Source organism: Pleurodeles waltl, chromosome 8 (genome assembly GCF_031143425.1).
Source record: "Pleurodeles waltl isolate 20211129_DDA chromosome 8, aPleWal1.hap1.20221129, whole genome shotgun sequence".
NCBI lineage: Eukaryota > Metazoa > Chordata > Amphibia > Caudata > Salamandridae > Pleurodeles > Pleurodeles waltl.
In genome coordinates, this window is record NC_090447.1 from 811518591 (window position 1) to 811539391 (window position 20801).

Below are 20801 nucleotides of genomic sequence, written 5' to 3' on the forward strand. Positions count from 1 at the left end.
CGCCACCCCCAACCACCACCCTCCCCCGCCGGGAGCGACTCTTGCCTACGGGGTCGCTCCCCTGCGTGACATTGGCACCAAAAAACAAATCCCCGGTGCCTAGTGGTTTCTGCCCCCTTGGGGGCAGGTTGACCTAAACTCAGCCAATCTGCCCCCATGGGGGGCAGAAATGGCCTAAATACAATTTGACCCCCAGGGGAGCGACTTTTGCCTGATGGGTCGCTCCCCATCTCTAAAAAAAAAAAACAAAGAAAAAAAAGAAAAATTCCCCTGGCGCCTAGAGGTTTCTGCCCCCCCCCCCCCCCCCCCCCCGGGGGCAGATCGGCCTAATAATAGGCCAATCTGTCCCCCGGCGGGGCAGAAATGGCCTAAAATAAATTTGCCCCCCCAACCCTCCCCCCCCCCCCCGGGAGCGACCCTTGCCTACGGGGTCGCTCCCCCTGCGGGACATTGGCGCCAAAAAACAAATCCCCGGTGCCTAGTGGTTTCTGCCCCCTTGGGGGCAGATTGACCTAAAATTGGCCAATCTGCCCCCAGGGGGGCAGAAATGGTCTAAATACAATTTGCCCCCCCCAGGGGAGCGACCCTTGCCTGATGGGTCGCTCCCCATCTCTAAAAAAAGAAACAACAAAAAAAAAAAACCACAAAAAAAAAAATTTGCCCTGGCGTCTAGAGGGTTCTGCCCCCCCTGGGGGCAGTTCGGCCTAATAATAGGCCGATCTGTCCCCCGGGGGGGCAGAAATGGCCTAAAATAAATTTGCCCCCCCAATCCCCCCCCCCCCCCCGGGAGCGACCCTTGCCTACGGGGTCGCTCCCCCTGCGTGACATTGGCGCCAAAAAACAAATCCCCGGTGCCTAGTGGTTTCTGCCCCCTTGGGGGCAGATTGACCTAAAATCGGCCAATCTGCCCCCAGGGGGGCAGAAATGGTCTAAATACAATTTGCCCCCCAGGGGAGCGACCCTTGCCTGATGGGTCGCTCCCCATCTCTAAAAAAAAAAGAAACAAAAAAAAAAAAAAAAAAAATTTTTTTTGCCCTGGCGCCTAGAGGTTTCTTCCCCCCCTGGGGGCAGATCGGCCTAATAATAGGCCGATCTGCCCCCAGGGGGGGCAGAAATGGCCTAAAATAAATTGCCCCCCCCCCCCCCCCCCCCCCCGGGAGCGACCCTTGCCTACGGGGTCGCTCCACCTGCGTGACATTGGCGCCAAAAAACAAATCCCCGGTGCCTAGTGGTTTCTGCCCCCTTGGGGGCAGATTGACCTAAAATTGGCCAATCTGCCCCCAGGGGGGCAGAAATGGTCTAAATACAATTTGCCCCCCCCAGGGGAGCGACCCTTGCCTGATGGGTCGCTCCCCATCTCTAAAAAAAGAAACAACAAAAAAAAAAAAACACACAAAAAAAAAATTGCCCTGGCGTCTAGAGGGTTCTGCCCCCCCTGGGGGCAGTTCGGCCTAATAATAGGCCGATCTGTCCCCCGGGGGGGCAGAATTGGCCTAAAATAAATTTGCCCCCCCAACCCCCACCCCCCGGGAGCGACCCTTGCCTACGGGGTCGCTCCCCCTGCGTGACATTGGTGCCAAAAAACAAATCCCCGGTGCCTAGTGGTTTCTGCCCCCTTGGGGGCAGATTGACCTAAAATCGGCCAATCTGCCCCCAGGGGGGCAGAAATGGTCTAAATACAATTTGCCCCCCAGGGGAGCGACCCTTGCCTGATGGGTCGCTCCCCATCTCTAAAAAAAAAAGGAAACAAAAAAAAAAAAACACAAAAAAAAATTTTGCCCTGGCGCCTAGAGGTTTCTTCCCCCCCTGGGGGCAGATCGGCCTAATAATAGGCCGATCTGCCCCCAGGGGGGCAGAAATGGCCTAAAATAAATTGCCCTCCCCCCCAGGGAGCGACCCTTGCCTAAGGGGTCGCTCCCTTTGCGTGAAATTCACGCAAAGAAAAAACTCCCTGGTGTCTAGTGGTTTCTACCCCCCTTGGGGGCAGATTGGCCTCATCAAAATAGGCCAATCTGCCCCCAAGGGGGGCAGAAATGGGCAAAATATAATTTTCCCCCAAGGGGAGCGACCCTTGCCTAAGGGGTCGCTATCCACCAAAAAAAAAAAAAAATGAAAAAAAAAAAAAAAAATGGTCCCTGGTGCCTAGAGGTTTCTGCCCCCCCTGGGGGCAGATCGGCCTAATAGTAGGCCGATCTGCCCCCAGGGGGGGCAGAAAAGGCCTTCCCGAAAATATGCCCCCCCTGGGAGCGACCCTTGCCCAAGGGGTCGCTCCCTTTTGTCAATAACAATAAAAAAAAAAAAAAAAATCCCTGGTGTCTAGTGGTTTCTACCCCCCTTGGGGGCAGATTGGCCTCATCAAAATAGGCCAATCTGCCCCCAAGGGGGGCAGAAATGGCCAAAATATAATTTTCCCCCAAGGGGAGCGACCCTTGCCTAAGGGGTCGCTCCCCACCTCAATAAAAAAAAATGAAAAAAAAAAAAAAAAAAATGGTCCCTGGTGCCTAGAGGTTTTCAAAAAAATGCCCCCCCTGGGAGCGGCCCTTGCCCAAGGGGTCGCTCCCTTTTGTCAATTTCAATGAAAAAAAAAAAAATCCCTGGTGTCTAGTGGGGTTTCAAAAGCCGGATTGCAAGCAATCCGGCTTTTGAAACCCTCGGAGGGACTTCAAAGGGAAGGAAATACTTTTCCTTCCCTTTGAAGCCCCTCCGGGCCTCCCAAGTGATTGAAAAAGAAATGCTTTTGCATTTCTTTTTCAATCGCGCTGGAAGCAGAGCTTCCAGCGCGACGAGGGAGGCCCCTGTGACACATCAGCGCGCGCTGACGTCACAGGGGGGGCGTGGGGGGGGGTCGGGGGTGGAAGGGGAAGGTCTTCCCCTTCCATCCCCGACTTGGGGGGGGGGAGGGGGGTGCACGGGGGTTGCGCTAGCGCGCCCCCAAGTTCCCCTGTGCCATGGACGAGATGATCTCGTCCAAGGCACAGGGGAACTGTAGCCTTGGACGAGATCATCTCGTCCAAGGCACAGAAGCGGTTAAAGAATATGTATAGTTACTATTTCATAATAATAAGTTATACACATACTCTAAGCATGTTTAACAAATGTATATTTACTCACGGTTAATTTTTAATATATATATATATATATATATATATATATATATATATATATATATATATATATATATATATATATAGACACACACACACACACACGTATGTGTATATTATTCTATGCTTAACAAGTTCATAGGTCATTGCATTGCTCCTAGATAAGTTAGTATATTAGATACTTATGAATCCCTGCTTTCTTTTTTATATCACAATGAGCAAATGTTCTTAACTATTTAACAGCAAGCATTTTGCTATTGAAAAACTGAAGATAAATGAACGTTAAAAAAGTACTCTTATTAATTAACATCAAACATTACAAATCTTGAAAGTCTGTTTATACAATATTACCTTATTTCTCATATTATTATACCCATTGTTATATTCCTTGCGCATATATTCCCTTACTATGTATTTACACATCTATTACTCTAGTCCTACTGTACTAGAGAAAAATACAATTAAATATAATTAAATCTATAAATAAAATTAAAAAAATAATTACATTAAAATAAATAAAAAAAATATAAATTTCACTCTCGTAAGCTTTACTCTGTCTCCCCACCATCCTATGTCTCTATCAATCTATCCTCCATCCCCACTCTGACTCATCCCAAACACATGCTACTACTTTGATCTCCAAAATAACCCTGCCTAAGCTCTTCCTTCCTCTAGCTCACCCTAAACCTTAGTTTACTACGATGATCTCCCAAACAATCCCAATAAATTCTCCCTCATTTTTCTCATCTTTGGCTCATCAAAAAAACCCTCTGCTACTATGATCTCCCTAACTTTATTCCACAGACTCTTCCCTCCTCCATCTTGCCTCTATTCATCCAAACCTCATCCTATTACTATAAGCTCCCAACTAACACTTCTGGATTCTTCCCTCCATTACTCTAGTCAATCCAACTAACAAACTCACATATCCTCTGCTCAAACTAACTCATACTAATACTGTACTCATTTCGCTATACTAATCCACCACTAATTCTTCTTGGGTTCCGGAGTAGCGTGTTACTCTACAAAAATCACTTTGATGCCTCGTCTGGGGTAGTAAGCGCTATATAAATACAATTACACAGATGCTGCAGTTTAGGGACTCTATTACGATGAGAAGCCCGTCGTGGATGGCGCCCACTTCTAGAAGTCGAGCACCCTAAAATAGCAGTACAGACCTACCCCACACATTTTTGAGAGGGGTGTTGAGGGGAACAACTGACATGTGGTGCCCCCTTCTATACTAAAATAGAGGGTTCCCGTGATAGGATAATGGACTGGGGCCACCGTTTTGGAAAGAGAACGACTGTTGGGGGGCGCTAAATAATTCTTACACTTTGTGCACCACAGAGCTCACAGATCGATAGCAGACCCCCCCCCCATCCCACCCCCAGGACATTCCTGATACATACGTCCACTAGCACTGGAACCATCCTCCTAAGACTGTGGCATCTGCCATGAACAGCAATACTGTCTTTGGCAACACAAAGAGTGACGGCGAACAATATTGAGAAATTAAAGCATCCACCTTATAGGGGGTGGAGACCGACCCAGAGAAGGACAGAACACCCTCCTACTGACGTTGGCAACTCCCCCGTCACTGACTGGTACTGAAAATCTTGCAGGGGACCATTCACTAGGATTCTTCCTGGCAGACCCAGGCAACAACACCAGATGTGCTCTTCATAACATGGATTGAGGCATCCACGGAACTCCGACGGATAAGATGGGGAAGTTTGCCAAGAAGTAGGACATGGATGCGGACCCAAGACAGAGAGAGGAGACCTCTATGGGAGGGCTGATGGAGGAGAGACCACCACCACTACAGGGCGTACCAGCTGCCCCTACGCTACAGGACATCCTATAGGCAATAACTGCCTCCAGAGAGGCACTGGAAACAAAAGTAGACACCCTGGGCACAGATTTAAATCTCCTAAGGGATGATCATCGGAGTCTATCTGAGAGAGTCACAGAGACAGAACGAGTGGTAGAAGAGCTACCAAACACTAACTGGTGTGCAAACCCGAATCTCTGAACTAGAATCCAGGGCTCAGACCCTGAGGACTAGAGCAGAGGACAGAGAAAATAAATCATGGCGGAACAACCTGCGATTCATTGGCATACCAGAGAAGAGGGGAGGAATGGATATGGTGGCATTCTTAGAACGTTGGCTCTGACAGAAGGGGTTGTCGCCCTTTTTCGCACTGGAAAGGGGTCGGAATCCCATCTACATCACCCCTACCTTGTGCTCCACTGAGGCCAATCATGGCCAGGCTATTACACTACAGTGACAGACATCATCTCCTCGCCCAGGCTAGAAATAAGGACCCAAGCATCTGGATAATAGCAAGATCATGCTCTTCCTGGACTTTATGCGAGAGGTACAACAACAGCGTGCCTCCTTTCTTGACCCCAAGAAACACCTCCGCGAGAGGGGCATGAATGTTGCGATGCTGTTCCCGGCGCGCCTTAGGGTCATCACACCAGAGGGAGCGCAATTCTTCACTACTTCAAAGGAAGTTTGGGATTGGATGGAGGCACACTTGGAAGCCAGTACCAGCTGAGTGATTGAGGTCCGAGGAACGAACCGGCACCCACGTCAGAGGAAGCGCCGCAACTCCAGAGCAGGCACCCTCACGGAAGAAGAGATCCAATGAGGCCGACGAAGAGCAGCAGAGGAAGCAGCAGCATTAAGTAGACAAGAGGATCAACTTCCATCATTGCCAAAGGTAGCGGCAGAGAGAGGCACAGATAACTCGCAAGATGATTATACGAAGGAATCTGGCACAAAACTGCTGCATTTCACCCCCAGGACAGACGATAAGTTGCTCTGACACATGGCGGCCAAATGATGGGTTGAAGTACTTTGCTCCTCCCACTGGTGAGAGCATAAACATGGAGCCTGAGTTTGCCTTTCAAGGAAGAACCCAATGAAGGTTAATTGGAGGCATTTTACTGATCCGTATCTATCTGGGTGGGATGGGTGGCAGGAACCCTGGAGTTGGGTCATGCTTGAGGTTACATGACAGCACTGGCCTTGGACACACCCCCACTGTTGTATGTCGCAAGATTGTTTGTTTGGATGAGTGGAAGATGGCTACTTGTACTTGGGATGGGGAGTTTGGACAGTTGTTATTTTGTTGTTAATAGGGAACACATGCACTGTGACCTGAGGTGCTCCACTCGGGATGGGGTATGTGAAGAACTCCCTGGACCGAAGCAAGGCCATGTAAAATTAAGGCCGAACAGGTTATCAACCACATCATGTAATGGCGTCCCCCATGACATATAATTTGATGTCCTGGAATATACAGGCATGCATTCTATGCACAAGAGATATAAGATATACTTGCATATGACGAGACGGGGTATGCAGTCTGCATTACTACAAGATTCCCACATTACAGATAAAGAGGTACTAGAAAAGAGACGACAATGGAGGGAATAACTTTATTACACAACATATACTTCTTATGTCTGTGGGGCTTGAATTTGGATTAGTGCAGGAGTGCCCTTTCAATGCAGCTAACAGACCCCCCCCCAAGGTAGATAGATATGTGATTGTCACAGGGAAGTTAGACTGACAAGACCTCACCAAAGGCAGTATATTTGGTCCCAATACAGATCAGGCCAGGTTCTTTTTTCGACACTCTCCAAAATCATAGCCCCTTATATGACCGGCCCCATCCTATTGGGGGCAGACTGTAATTGTGTGTCAGATCATATCATAGATTGGTAGTTCCTAAATGTTCTTGGCCTGGGAGTGGGAGGTGTGGATGCTTGGCGCTCCCAACATGGAGAGGAACAGGATTATTCGCCTACACATGACCTGCATGTGAGACTGGATGCAATTCTATGTTCTCCAGATGTCAACAGGACAGGGGCCTTCACCGAATCTTACGAGAACGGTCTCAGACCACAATGCTCTCCTGGTGGGGTTCATATGGGGTAGGCCAGCGCAGCCCATCTCGACGTGGCACTTGCGCACAGAAACACTAGAAGATCTGGTGTTCCAGGAAGACTTATCCACTGCCATAGAATCTTACTATACTGAAAATACTGGTAAGTCCTTATCCCGATTCAGAGTGGGAGGGTTTCAAATTGATAAGAGGCCGCTGCATTTCAGCAGTTACTAGAGTGCGGCGATTGCTACTCCGGGACATAGGGACAGCAGAAAAACACGAACGAGATCTAGAATGACAGAGACCAGACCACCCGGAGCGCCACTCCAATCTACTGGAAGATAAAGAGAAGGTGGCGGAAGAAACTGAACGCCTACTCTGCTCTGACTACAAAAAAATATATGACCAGGGCACATACAGAGCGGGACAGAACGGGGGCAATCGTGGCATGGCTAGCTAACCCGGTCAAACTGGCTCTGTTATTGTTGAACTATCAGAGACCTCCGGGAACAGAATATATAGTCAGACTGACATCAATTAGAAGTCTAGGTCATATTATGAAATTATATTTTGCCACACCCCTATTAGAGGAGAAAGCTCCTCATGGGCATTCTTAACGGAAGGAGAGATGCCATGATTGCCCGATCAAGAGGTGGAGGGTTTGGGAGGAGATAACTCTTCCAGAGTTCAAAAGTGCAATAAAACAGATAGCGCAGGGGAAAACTCCAGGCACTGATGGTCTACCTCTGGAGTTGTACTCCTGCTTTATAGAGAGCTATGCCCCTAAATTACTTGCCTTCTACTAAGCAGCTAGACATGACAGCTTTCTCCCTCAAGCCACCAGGGAAGCACTAATTGTGCCGCTTTTGAAACCAGGAAAGAGGGCACAGATTTGAAGGTGTACAGGCCCTTGTTGATGTTGATTACAGACTTCAAAATACTTAGTAGAATTTTAGCTACCAAGATGACACAATATATGCCAGCTCTTATATATAAAGACTAAAATGGCTTAATTCCAGGACGCAACACAGAGTTGAATATCAGACGTTTACTCACGGTGATAGAGGCAGAGTTCTATGATGCGACAATGGCGACAATACTAGCTGTCGATAAAGAAAAAGCATTCAATAGCTTAATGTGGCCATACCTACAGTAAGTTTTGCAACATTTTGGGGTGGGTGGTGGATTTGTGGAGTGGACAACTCCTTTAAAAAGATGCCCGGGCCCGAACGTGTAGGATTATTTTGGAGGAATACAAGGTGGAGCACGGCACAAGACAGGGGTGCCCCTTGTCGCCCCTGCTCTCTGCGCTGTGGCCCATAGCGTGCCACACCAGCAAGGATACAGCATATGCTGGCCTACAAACGGGAGGCCAAGAGCAGCATATCATGTTATACGCAGATTACCCCGTCCTCTTTGAACACTTTGGGGAACTGTCAAGGCTACGAGTACACTGGCATAAATTCTGTATATTCCCTGCGAAATCCCGGTAGACTCCTCCATAGGATTAGGGGCCTTTACAATGGGAAGCTCAATGCCTATCCTATTTGAGGACACACATATATCACCAGCCGTAAGACATGTTTAAGGGCAATTTAGGGAAAGCCACCCAAGGTCTGAGGTCTAGTTTTGATTTTTGGAGCACACTCCCAATCTCGGTGGTTGGGAGAAGAGCACTTCTGACAATGGTGGCACTGCCACGTCTACATTATTACTTTGTGGTTTTGCCATTATGTATTCCGCACTCCTGGTTTACTGAACTTAATTCAATTATAACAGGGTTCTTGTATGGCACAGGCCGCTGCAGGATAGCACTCACTAAGCTCCAGAGGCCCGCAATGGAGGGGGGCCTGGCCATTCCAGATTTTGAAGCATTTTACTTTGCCGGTTGGTTACAATGGTTGACCCAATAGATAGCAGCATGGCTTTCACTAGGCGGAGAGACCAGTTTAGGTGCCCCAGGGGTGAATGAGTTGGCTCCTCCGGCCGGGGACTCCGATGGATGGGTAGACCTGGGCGGTCCCTATTACATGGATATATAGGGGTAGATGCCTTCGCAGAAACAGGCTTAAAATGCCATATTCCTCTGACTTCTCAATGACATTTCTTATGGCGTTGCCACATGAAGGAGACTGGCGGGGATTCATTAATGGGTAGCTGCAGGTGTCACCACCATGGGGTCTATTTGGAGCAGACATCCTCCTGCCATTTGCAGATTTTCAGGAAAGTTATTCCTTGAACCCGGGGCACTTTCTCTGGCACCGAGCGGTGACGTCTACTATACACAGGAATCTTGGCTTAGTGGAGCCCCCCAACCAGAGGTCTGCCAATATTTGGTCATCGCAACTGGGAAAAATAAAGCAGTCACATGTATTTGCAGAGGCGGGAACTTAACCCACCATTACTGATACTTAAGAGGAAGTGGTAAGATGACCTAGGTAACCCCACAGGAAACAGGGATTGGGAACATATCTTAGAACGAATACCTAGGGTGTCCCATAATGCTCGTTTAAAGTGAATAAACCTCTATATACTCCACAGAGCTTATCTCACCCCAGGCAGGCTCAGTAGAAACTTTGGGGTCATGGAGACGCAGTGTCCCCCCTGTGCAGAGTTACAAGCAGAATTTATGCATATGTTTTGGAACTGCCCCCAGCTGGTAGTTTACTGGAATAGGATCAATAATACGGTGACCTCGATAAGAGAGACAGATATATATATATATATATATATATATATCCCGTGCCCAGGGTACTTGTCTTCTTCACTGATTTCCACACATCCCCAAAACAAAGATAACTAGCCAATTTCTAGACTTGGCATATATGACAGCCAAAAGGGAAATTACAAGACTATGGAAAAGCTCTTGGGGTCCGACCTATGAGCGCTGGAAGCGAGAAATGTTGAAATGGTGGGGGATATCGGGGGTAATCAAAATGCAGAAGGCTAGAGGGGGACAAGGACCAACTGCTGGGACCACAGCATGGGAGGCGGTGGTTATGGCACCGGACTCATGATGTGATAATATTGAAGACTGCCCCCGCTTCCCCCTAAACCTTCACCTTGAATTTACTAGTAAGGGGAAGGCTATGTATTAGGATAAGGAAGCAAACCACAGTAGATACTGTGTCCTAGAAGCACACAAAGGGATATCGAACCAGGAAAAACAACCTTCCCATACATGCTAGTAATGTCTCACTTTCAAAGGGAAAGTGCAGGGAGGGAAGGCCAGATTATAGTTATAAGGGAATAGAAAGAGACATGTATGAGAGTGCTGACGAAGGCACAATTGGATTAAGCAATATATTCTTGATTGCTGCGGTCCCTGGATACGGGCAGAGTGAAGGATGTTTTTGTTAATTGTACTGTATACAAAACCAATAAAATGTGTTAAAAAATGAAGGCACGCTGGCTTACGCTGATGGGTCTTACAACACTGAATGATTTGTTGCTTGATGGTCGATTTGTAACCTTTGAAGCACTTATAGAACAATACAGTATCTCCATTAAAGGCAGTTTCTCACATTTCACAATAATAATCCTCATCATCTTTATTTCGGTTATATAAAAACATAAAAGTATACATAAAAACATAGATATGCAACATATTAAAGTAAAGCAATTCAATTCAATTCAATATAAAAACACTAAAAAAGTCCAGGTGCTGGCAGAGGAAGTCTTTGTTGGCCCTGAGACTTCAGAACAGGGGGGCAAGCTCAGTCCAAGCCCTTGGAGATTCTTCTCAAGCAGGAATGTACCACAAAGTCCAGTCTTTGTCCCCTTTCACAGGCAGAAGCAGCAACAGCAACAGCAGGACAGCCCAACAAAGCACAATCAAAGGCAAGGGAAGCACTTCTCCTCAGCTCTTCTCCTTGGCAGAGGTTCCTCTTGAATCCAGAACTGATTCAAGGTCTGGGGTTTTGGGTCCAATACGTATACAACTTTATGCCTTTAAAGTTGCCCAACTTCAAAGAAAAGTCTCTGTTGTTTAAGGGATCCTGCCTTGCTCAGGCCAGGCCCTAGACACACACCAGGGGGTTGGAGACTGCACTGTGTGAGGGCAGGCACAGCCCACTCAGGTGTAAGTGACCACTCCTCCCTCCACTTCAGCCCAGTAGGCTCATCAGGATATGAAGACCACAACCCAGCTCCCTTTGTGACACTGCTAGAGGAGATTCACAAACAGTCCAACTGTCAGTCTGACCCAGACATGATCCACAAACAGGCAGTCACAGAATGGTTTAAGCAAGAAAAAGCTCACTTTCTAAAAGTGGCATTTTCAAACTAACAATCTAAAAAACAACTTCACTAACAGATGTATTTTTAAATTGTCAGTTCAGAGTCCCCAAACTGCATAATTCTATCTGCTCTCAAAGGGAAACTGCACTTTATAAGGATATTTAAAGGCAGTCCCCATGTTAACCTATGAGAGAGCTAGGCCTTGCAACAGTAAAAAACAAATTTGGCAGTATTTCACGGTAGAACATGTAAAAACACACAAGTACATGCCCTACCTTTAACATACACTACACCCTGTCCTTGGGGCAACCTAGGGCCTTCCTTAGGGGTGCCCTACATGTACAAAAGGGGAAGGTTTGGACCTGGCGAGTAGGTACACTTGCCAAGTCGAATTGGCAGTTTAAAATTGCACACACATCCACTGCAGTGGCAGGTCTGAGCCACGTTTACAGGGCTACCTATGTGGGTGGCAACATGAGTGCTGCAGGCCCACTAGTAGTATTTGATTTTCAGGCCCTAGGCACTTACAGGGCACTTTACTAGGGACTTACTTGTAAATCAAATATGTCAATTGTGAAAAAGCCAATTACACATACAGTTTCATATAGGAAGCACTTGCACTTTAGCATTGGTCAGCAGTGGTAAAGTGCCCAGGGGCAAAAGTTAGGGGAGGCCATGCCAATGAGGCCAGGTCTAACAGAGCTGTTGAGGTAGGATAAGAAGAGGCTTTATTTGCAAATCTAACAATAGACCCGTGCTTTATGCTTGAGAGACAGAGAGCTTTTTCCTATCTGCACTGCCCAACTACTGGAGTCAGACCACCTCACACCCTTAGATATTCAAATTCTAATACGCTATCCATTTTGGCTCCATCTAAGGCCACAATTCCTTTAAATTTCTTACTATGAGTGAACATGATGTATTTCGTTTTGGACTTGTTAATTTCAAGGCCATGATCCTTACGAAATTCGTTGAACTTCCCCAAAATGGCGCTAAGACCCACATCAGTTTTAGATAAGAGAAGTGTGTTATCTACGAATAGCAGACATGGTATTTTGGAGCCGGCAATTTTGGGAGCATCATTCACACAGGTGATTAAATAGAGCATGCTTTCATGGATAAATAGTTTTTAAAAAATGTGGGAGCAAGGACGCACCCTTGACATACACAAGGCCCTATTGGAAAGTTCTCAGTGGTTCCCCTCCCCATTGGGCCCAATCTGACTCTAGCGACATCCCAAAGTTTTGCCCTTGGAACAAGAAGATCAACAAAGGCGATAAAGTGCCCCTCGTTCCAAATCGACGATTTTCCATTCTAGGGTCAAAAACCCCAAAACTTGGCCTACAGTACTTGATTTGGGAATTAAGCCAGCCTGAAGGCGAGATAGGGCCTTGTTGGATCTAATCTAATCCCAAAGTGTTACCAAAAGTTGTTTACTATACATATGTATGCCATTCTTAGCAACCTCGCATCCCCTTGTCTATTACATAATAAGACTACCCTACAAAAAACAGTACACTCTTCATGGCTCTCTCAGCCACCAAGTCCACCACCCACACACAAAGACCCAACAAAATGCCTCCTTAACCTGCTGGAAGAGGAACACTATATTGAAAAGCAAGACTATTGTGAGCCTCAAACAGTTATCACAACTAGCAACACTCCTGCTTCAAGCTCATATTATACTACTTACCCTTCTCCTAAACAAAACAACACTACCAATAACACACCTTTTCTAATCTGCCAGCTCATAAATGCTCGATCACTCTAAAAAAACAAGCACCACATCTACGACCTGCTCACAGACACACAACCTGACTTACTATTCATAAGTGAATCCTGGTTGGGAGATGACATGGCCCCAGTGTTGCACGAAGCGGTTCCTCCAGGCTATCAAACCATCACACAATAACGGATAGACAAGAGAGGAGGTGGACTAGCTATTATATTCAAACAGGCAATGAACCTCAGTAAAACAGACAACATCTCCATACAAGGTTGTGAAGCCTTCCTTACCAGATGCCACCCTACTCCAACTTCCTCCTGTAACCTTTGCCTCCTTTACAGACCTCCACCTAACAACTCCGCATTCCCAGATGCTTTTCTAGACACAGTCTCAAACCTTATTACACTATACTCCAACCTATGCAGTCTTGGGGATCTAAACATTTGGTTTGACAAACCCAATATGCCCCATCCAAAAGCTATCACCACTGGCCTAGTCGCATTGAACCTACATCAGATTGTACACAATCCCACACACATCGCTGGACACATCCTAGATAACATTTTTGCTAAGTCTGAACTAGTTACTGTTCATAGCATCACGCCAATCACTTGGTCAGACCACCATTGGATAACTTTCCGACATACAACTCCACAAATCAACACACTCCACAACTACTTACATACATGCACCTATCGACCATGGAGCAAACTCAATTTGGATGACTTAGAAACACAACTGACAGCCAACGTAGATCTAGATACAATTAATTCTGTGCCAAAACTTTATGAGTGGCTACAGGAAGCTTTTGATGTCCTAATACCACTCAGAAAAACTAAACACAACAAAAGAAAACCAACACCTTGGAGAAACACAGAACTTAAAAAGATAAAGCAACAAATCAGAAAGTTGCAGCGGACCTGGCTCAAAACAAACAACAGTTAAGACAAACTACAGCTACACAAACTTAACAGAATATACAAATCATCAATCAAAAAAGATTAAAAAAAAAAAAAAAGTACTACTCAGTCAGAATTTGAAATGCTCAATCTACAACCAAGGAATTTTATAAAATTCTCAAAGAATTTCGAAAACCTACATGCATGGAAGGAAGTCATCCCACTACTCAAGATTTCACAAACAAATTGGCAACTCACTACACAACCAAGTCAGACACACTGGACTCCTATTTAAAACAGAAGAAAACCATCTGCACCAACCCCTTTCCTAACATACCCTCTAAGAATAAACCAACTCAACCTCTACAGTCCTTCCAACAAATATCCCAAGGTGAATTTATGGATTTGGTCAAAGCAAGCACACCCTCCGGTTGCCCTTCTGACCCTTGCCCACCACAAATCTTCAAGAACATTCTTTTATCTACTTCTGCTGCCACACCTGTAAGAAGAATCATCAACAACTCTTTAACTACAGGAACTTTTCCTGTAGACCTGAAAAAGGCATACATACGACTGTTATTAAAGAAAACAAAGCTAGATCTGCAAGACCCTAACAACTACAGACCAATTACAAATGGACCTTTCCTGGGCAAATTGATAGAAAGAGCAGCATTCGCCCAGATGTCACAATTCATTGAAGACAATTCCATACTTTCAGACTTCCAAACTGGATTCCGCCCAGGAAGAAGCACTGAATCAGCACTCAAAGCGATCTGGGATGATCTTAAAAACAGTTGACTGTAATGGAGTTGCTGCACTACTTCTCTTGGACCTCTCGGCTGCCTTTGATACAGTTGACCATGACACCCTAATTCAAAGACTCCACGAAGCTGGCATACAAGAGTTTCCTCTTGACTGGATTACTTCCTATCTTCAAAAAAGATCTAATATCATCCACTCGCCCCCCTTCTCGTCCAAACCCTACCTCACAAAACAGGGGTCCCCCAAGGATCAATCATCTCACCTTTGCTTTGCAACCTCTATATGATATCTTTACCAGAACTGATCAATGATTTCCATCTCGCATGCTACAACTATGCAGATGACACACAAATACTACTTAAATAAGAATGCCCCAAAAACATTGAAAACTCACAAATCGTCAGTTGCCTCAGAGCTGTCGATCAGTGGATGACCTGGAGCCATCTCAAACTAAATACCTCCAAAACAGAAATACTCATATGTGGTGACTGGTCAAGTTATGACCCTCTGCGCGTCTGGCCTGATGATCTCGGACCACCTCCTCAATTATCCAAGGAAGTTAAAAACCTTGGAATCACCATGGATTCCAAGTTAACTATGAATGCCCAAGTGGACAAATTAGCACAAACAAGCTTCATCACCTTGAAGACTTTACGACGCATCTTCCCCCACCTCGGATTTCCACACAAGGTGCAAGCTACTATCTCGCTTGTACTATCCAAACTGGATTATGCTGATGGCCTCTCCCATGGATCATCTCTATCTATTATGAAAAAACTACAACGTATCCAGAACTCCGCAGCCAGGCTACTATTACATGTAAAGCCGCAAGCCCACATCTCCCCTGCCTTGAGAGCACTACACTGGTTACCTGATGCCAGAAGATGCACTGTCAAGCTGCTTTGTATCACCCACAAAGCTATACATGGAACAGGACCGCTTTTAATCAGAAACAAAATAACCAAATACATCCAACAAAGAAACCTCCGCTCAAGATTGGCACCCCGCCTTAGAACCCCACCTAGAGTCTTAGAAGACTATAGGTGGTACATCCTTCTCTGTTTAAGAAGCCCAACTATGGAATCCATTACCCCCTACTATAAGAGACACAGATAACTTTCTGGTCTTCAGAAAACTACAAGAGTTGGCTCTTTCCTTCATAACCACCATATTCAAACAACTATGGACTGCATATGCCTATGTTGATAAATATTTTTTCTGATTATGTGTCTATTTCTAGTTATGCATAGTTCTTCAGAAAATATGTATCGCTACTATGTCATAGCAATAAAATACACACACACACACTCTTTAAACCTGTTTGATTAAGTATATTTACCCATGGTTCTAATTATATATTGTATGTAAATATATGTGTGCATGTGTGTGTGTATTCATGTATATATATATGTATATATATATATATATATATATATATATATATATACACACATATATATATAAAAATATATATATGTCTATATGTTGTTTCTGTGCTTGGCATGTTCGTGGGTCACTGCATGGCTCCTGGGTGGGTTGTTATACTAGATATCTACGAATCCCTGCTCTCATCTTATCACACTTATCTACCCATCATCATATGTCACGTCTCTATCAAACTATCCTCCATTCCCACTCTGACTCATCCCAATTCCTTCCTACTACTTTCATCTCCTAAATAACTCTGCGTAAGCTCTTCCCTCCGCTGCCACACCTAACTCACCAAACCACGCTCTACTACCATGACCTCCCAAACAACCCTACTAAATTCTCCCTCATTTATCTCACCCAGCTACTATGATCTCCCTAACCCTCCTCCATCCCCCTTTACTCATCCCAAGCCTTTGGGTTGAGTAAATGAGGGATATACTCCCAATTAACACTTATGAATTTCTTTCCTCCTCCACCCCTCCATTTCTCCAGTCAATCTTATTAACAAACTCTCATATCCGTGGCTCAAATTAAATCATAATAATAATAATAAAACTGTACTCATATTTCCCGATACTAATCCATCACTAATTCTTGTTGGGTTCCAGAGTAGCGTGCTACTAGCCGAAAAGCGATTCAACGCCTCGTCAGGGATAGTAAGCGCTATATAAATACTATTACAATACAATATATTATCTATAAGGGATATGGATAATATCACTTATTGTAGTGTGGAATAGGGTATGGTAGCTGCTCTTTTACAGGCATTACACATGATATAATGTGCTGTGGTTGATAGATCATCAGCTGGCTCTCCAAGGCGATGGCCGATTATCCCCAGGTCCACCTGGACAGACTGCGCAAAAAAATGGGAAACTGAACTAGGGAGAGTCCTTCATAATAAGGAATGGGAAAAGGAACTGGCTTATGTGCGCACCATCTCCTGAAACGCCAGATTTAAGCTAGTCCATTTTTATGTTCTTCACATACCCTAACTCACTTTGGATATAATAAACTATTGTCCCCGGTCAGGCATCTTGAAGCCGATCTGTTACATATGCTATGGAATTGCCCTTCAATGACATGATAGTGATTGGCTATTACTGCTGAACTCTCTAGCTTCCTGGCAACCTCAACCTACATAGTTGAGAGGTCTGCGTGTTACACATATTCACATGCATCAAACAGAGCAAACTGACAGCAAGTAGAAGGAAGAGATCAAGTTAGCGCAAAGTGCTCTATAATATTAAAGTGGAAGGCAGGTGTGCCCCGGGCAGTGTCAGCATGGCACCAAAGAGATGTGAAATGGGCTATTGCTGAAAGTAAAGCACTTAGCAGAGAAAACATCGAAGGTCTAAGGAAACATCTCCTATCCAAACTTTGGGATGACATACTGTATAGTTACCAAAACAAAATACAACACAACACAAAAGACGATATCCTATCACAATGAACCTAACCCTTCCCCTCTAAATGTCACCCTACACATTTGGTACTCATTACTTTGGAAAAGCGCCCCCCCAACATGGGGGGAGCGCGGCCCCTTAGGGGTCGGGGACGCCGGGGGCGGACCCTCTGCACTAGTTGTGCGCGGGCTGGCCAGCTGCTTCCGCCTACACGCCTCGCGGGGCGTGTGGGCGGAAGTAGCGCCTCGGGCAAGGGAACGTTGGTCCAACGTTGGGGCCATACCGGTTTAGGCCGCCGCGCACCAGTGGGGGGCTTATAAGCGCCCCCCAGAAGGCTTGGCCTTCTTCTTTTTGGCGCGGCGGCCTGAACGGTCAGGCTTCTTGTTGACCCACCCACCCTCTCCCTAGTATTGGGCGGAAGAAGAGGTACTAAAGTAACCTGAAACAACAGAGGGGTCCCCAAGGGTGGGGCCCCGGTATAACAACAGAGATAGGATCCGGAAGTCCTGGACCAACCTGCAGATGTACACACCAGATTGGGGGTAGGGAGCCCAGATCACTGGGGTGGTCACGGGGCTCATGCCCTGGGCCGCCCCGGTACACCCCTTGGCTGATCGGTGTTTGGAGAGGGGGCGGAACCCTGAGCATGTGGACAAGGGACAGAGGAAGCAGGGGTACCGCCCCCCTAGGGATACAGGTGACGACCAGTCCCTGTGTGATCCAAAGGAGGTTCAGGGCAGGAAGGGATCCTGTCAAAATGATTTATGGTTACTGATGTAAAAAGTACGTATCTCAGTGGATATTAATTTTGGATTTGCAGTGAAACATTTAATAGAGTGATTTGCATAAAATGATTAATGTATTTGATTTTAATGAAAGTATATAAAAATAAATACTTCTTCCAACGAAATGATTGTCTTGTCGGTTGGTGTATGACCGGTGTTGGGGCAAGGGCCTGATGGCGGCTTCCGAGTCCTAATGTATTTGCTGCGCTTGGACTGCAATCAATTCTGTGGTATCTCTTGCTGCCAGGATGAACACACTGGTTGACTTTTCCTATCTTTTAACCCCTTAGCTGCCAGGCCTTGTCCCCCCTCAGGTGCCAAGCCTTTTTTTGGCTTTATGGAGTAGTTTGCGCTTAAGCTCTCATAACGTTTTGTCAACATAAGCTATCCACACCAAATTTGCGTCCTATTTTCCAACATCTTAGGGATTCTAAAGGCACCCACAGTTTGTGGGTTCCCCTGGAGGAGACCAAGAAATTAGCCAAAATACAGCTAACATTTCGTTTTTTTTCTCCGAAAAATGGGAAAAAAGTGCTTCAGGAGAAAGCATCTATTTTTTCCCCTGAAAACGGCATCAACTGAGGGTTTGCATGCTAAAATCACCATCTTCCCAGCTTTTATGGTACAGGCCGACTTGAATCAGAAAACCAATTTTTTCAACACAATTTTGGCATTTTACTGGGACAAACCCCATTTTTACAAATTTTGTGCTTTCAGCCTTCTTCCAGTTAGTGACAGAAATGGGTGTGAAACAATGGAAGAGTCCGGACACCTAAACATTTCTGAAAAGTAGACACAATTTTGAATTCAGTAAGGGGTCACTTGTGTAGATCCTTCAAGGTTTTCCTAACGAAAGTAACGGCTGAAATTATTGAAATTGAGTTGAAAAAAAACCCAGCCATTCCTATCCATGTTTTCTTCTGTAATTCTTTCCAGCTATGGCAGATTTTTTAAAGCAATATACCGTTACATCTGCTGGACTCTTCTGGGTCTATATAGGGCTTGTAGGTTCATCAAGAACCTTAGGTACCCAGAGCCAATAAATGAGCTGCACCTTGCAAAGGGTTTTCATTGCATACAGAGTATACAGCAATACATGTGGTGAAACAAAGTGAGAAAAATAGGAATCAAGGAAACCTTTCTATTTCCAAAATGGGCACAAAATAAGGTATTGAGAAGCAGTGATTATTTGCACATATTCGAGTTCTGGGGTTCCCATACTAGCATTTGAATTGCAGGGCATTTCTCAAATAGACTTCTTTTTTACACACGGTCTTACATTTCGAAGAAAAAATGTAGAGAAAGAGAAGGGGCAATAACACTTGTTCTTCTATTCTGTGTTCCTCCTAGTCTCCCCCCAAAAATGGTACCTCACTTGTGTGGGTAAGCATAGTGCCTGCGACCGGAAATGCAACATGGACACATCTCATTTTTACATTAAAATCTGACGTGTTTCTTGCAAAGTGCCTAGCTGTGGATTTTTGCCTTTAGCTCAGCTGGCACCTAGAGAAACCTAGCAAACTTGTGCATTTTTTTAAAACTAGACACCCAGGGAAATCCAGGTTGGGGGTGACTTGTGGGGCTCACATTTCGGTGATGGAAAGTTCTGAAATCTGAGGGGAGCCGCAAACTTCCTTCCACCCAGCATTCCCCCACAACTCCTGATAAAATGGGTACCTCAAATGTGTGGGTAGGCCTAGTGCCTGCGGCAGGGAAGGGTCCAAAACACAACATGTACACATAAAAATTATCTATTACAAAACTACTGGTTTTTGCAAGGGGAGCACCTACGTTTTTGGTCCTGAGCTCAGCAGTCATTTAGGAAAACCTACCAAACCCAGACATTTCTGAAAACTAGACACCTAGAGAGTCTGAGGAGGTGTGACCTGCTTGGATCCCCCCTGTGCTTTCTTACCCAGAATCCTCAACAAACCTCAAATGTAGCTAATAATAAAATACATTTAAAAAATAAAATTTTCCTCACATTTCTGTGTGGGATCACCACACCAGCACAAATTTCCTACCACACAACGTTCCCTTTGGTCGCTCAATAAAAATGATACCTCACTTGTGAAGGTGAGCCAAGTGCCTGTGACAGGGAAGGGCCATAAACATTTCAAAATTGAGAGGGAACCAAAGCGGGTCCAAAAGGGCAGTTTGGAAAAAAAAGTTTTTAGGCTGACAAGTGGGGCAGAATTTTTCATTGGTACAGATGTGACAATGCTGGGTGGAAGGTATTTTGTGGATTCCTGTGGATTCTGGAAGGTTCCATCGCAATAATGTAGGAAAATGCATGATTTTAAGCAAAGTTGGAGGTTTGCAGGGCATTGGTAAGGAAATGGTGTGGGGTGCATGTGAAGCACACAACCCTGAACTCACCCAGATATTTCGTTTTCAAGTGTGTCTAGGTCTGGTAGATTTGTCGGGGTGGCAGCATCCACCAAAAGGTGCAGCTGCTCACCATTCCAAGTGGGATGACATTGAGAGTTAGCCAAGCTCTCTTGGCCCAAATGTAAAATCAAAACCCAAAATAATCTAATGTCCTCT

At 45.5% G+C, this 20801-nt stretch overlaps 1 protein-coding gene across 2 annotated transcripts in view; it reads right to left on the reverse strand.

Moving 5' to 3' along the window:
* Nucleotides 1-20801, reverse strand: part of PCCA (propionyl-CoA carboxylase subunit alpha) — a 2021650-nt gene that overhangs the window by 1370662 nt on the left and 630187 nt on the right. The gene's annotated exons all lie outside the window — the stretch shown is intronic.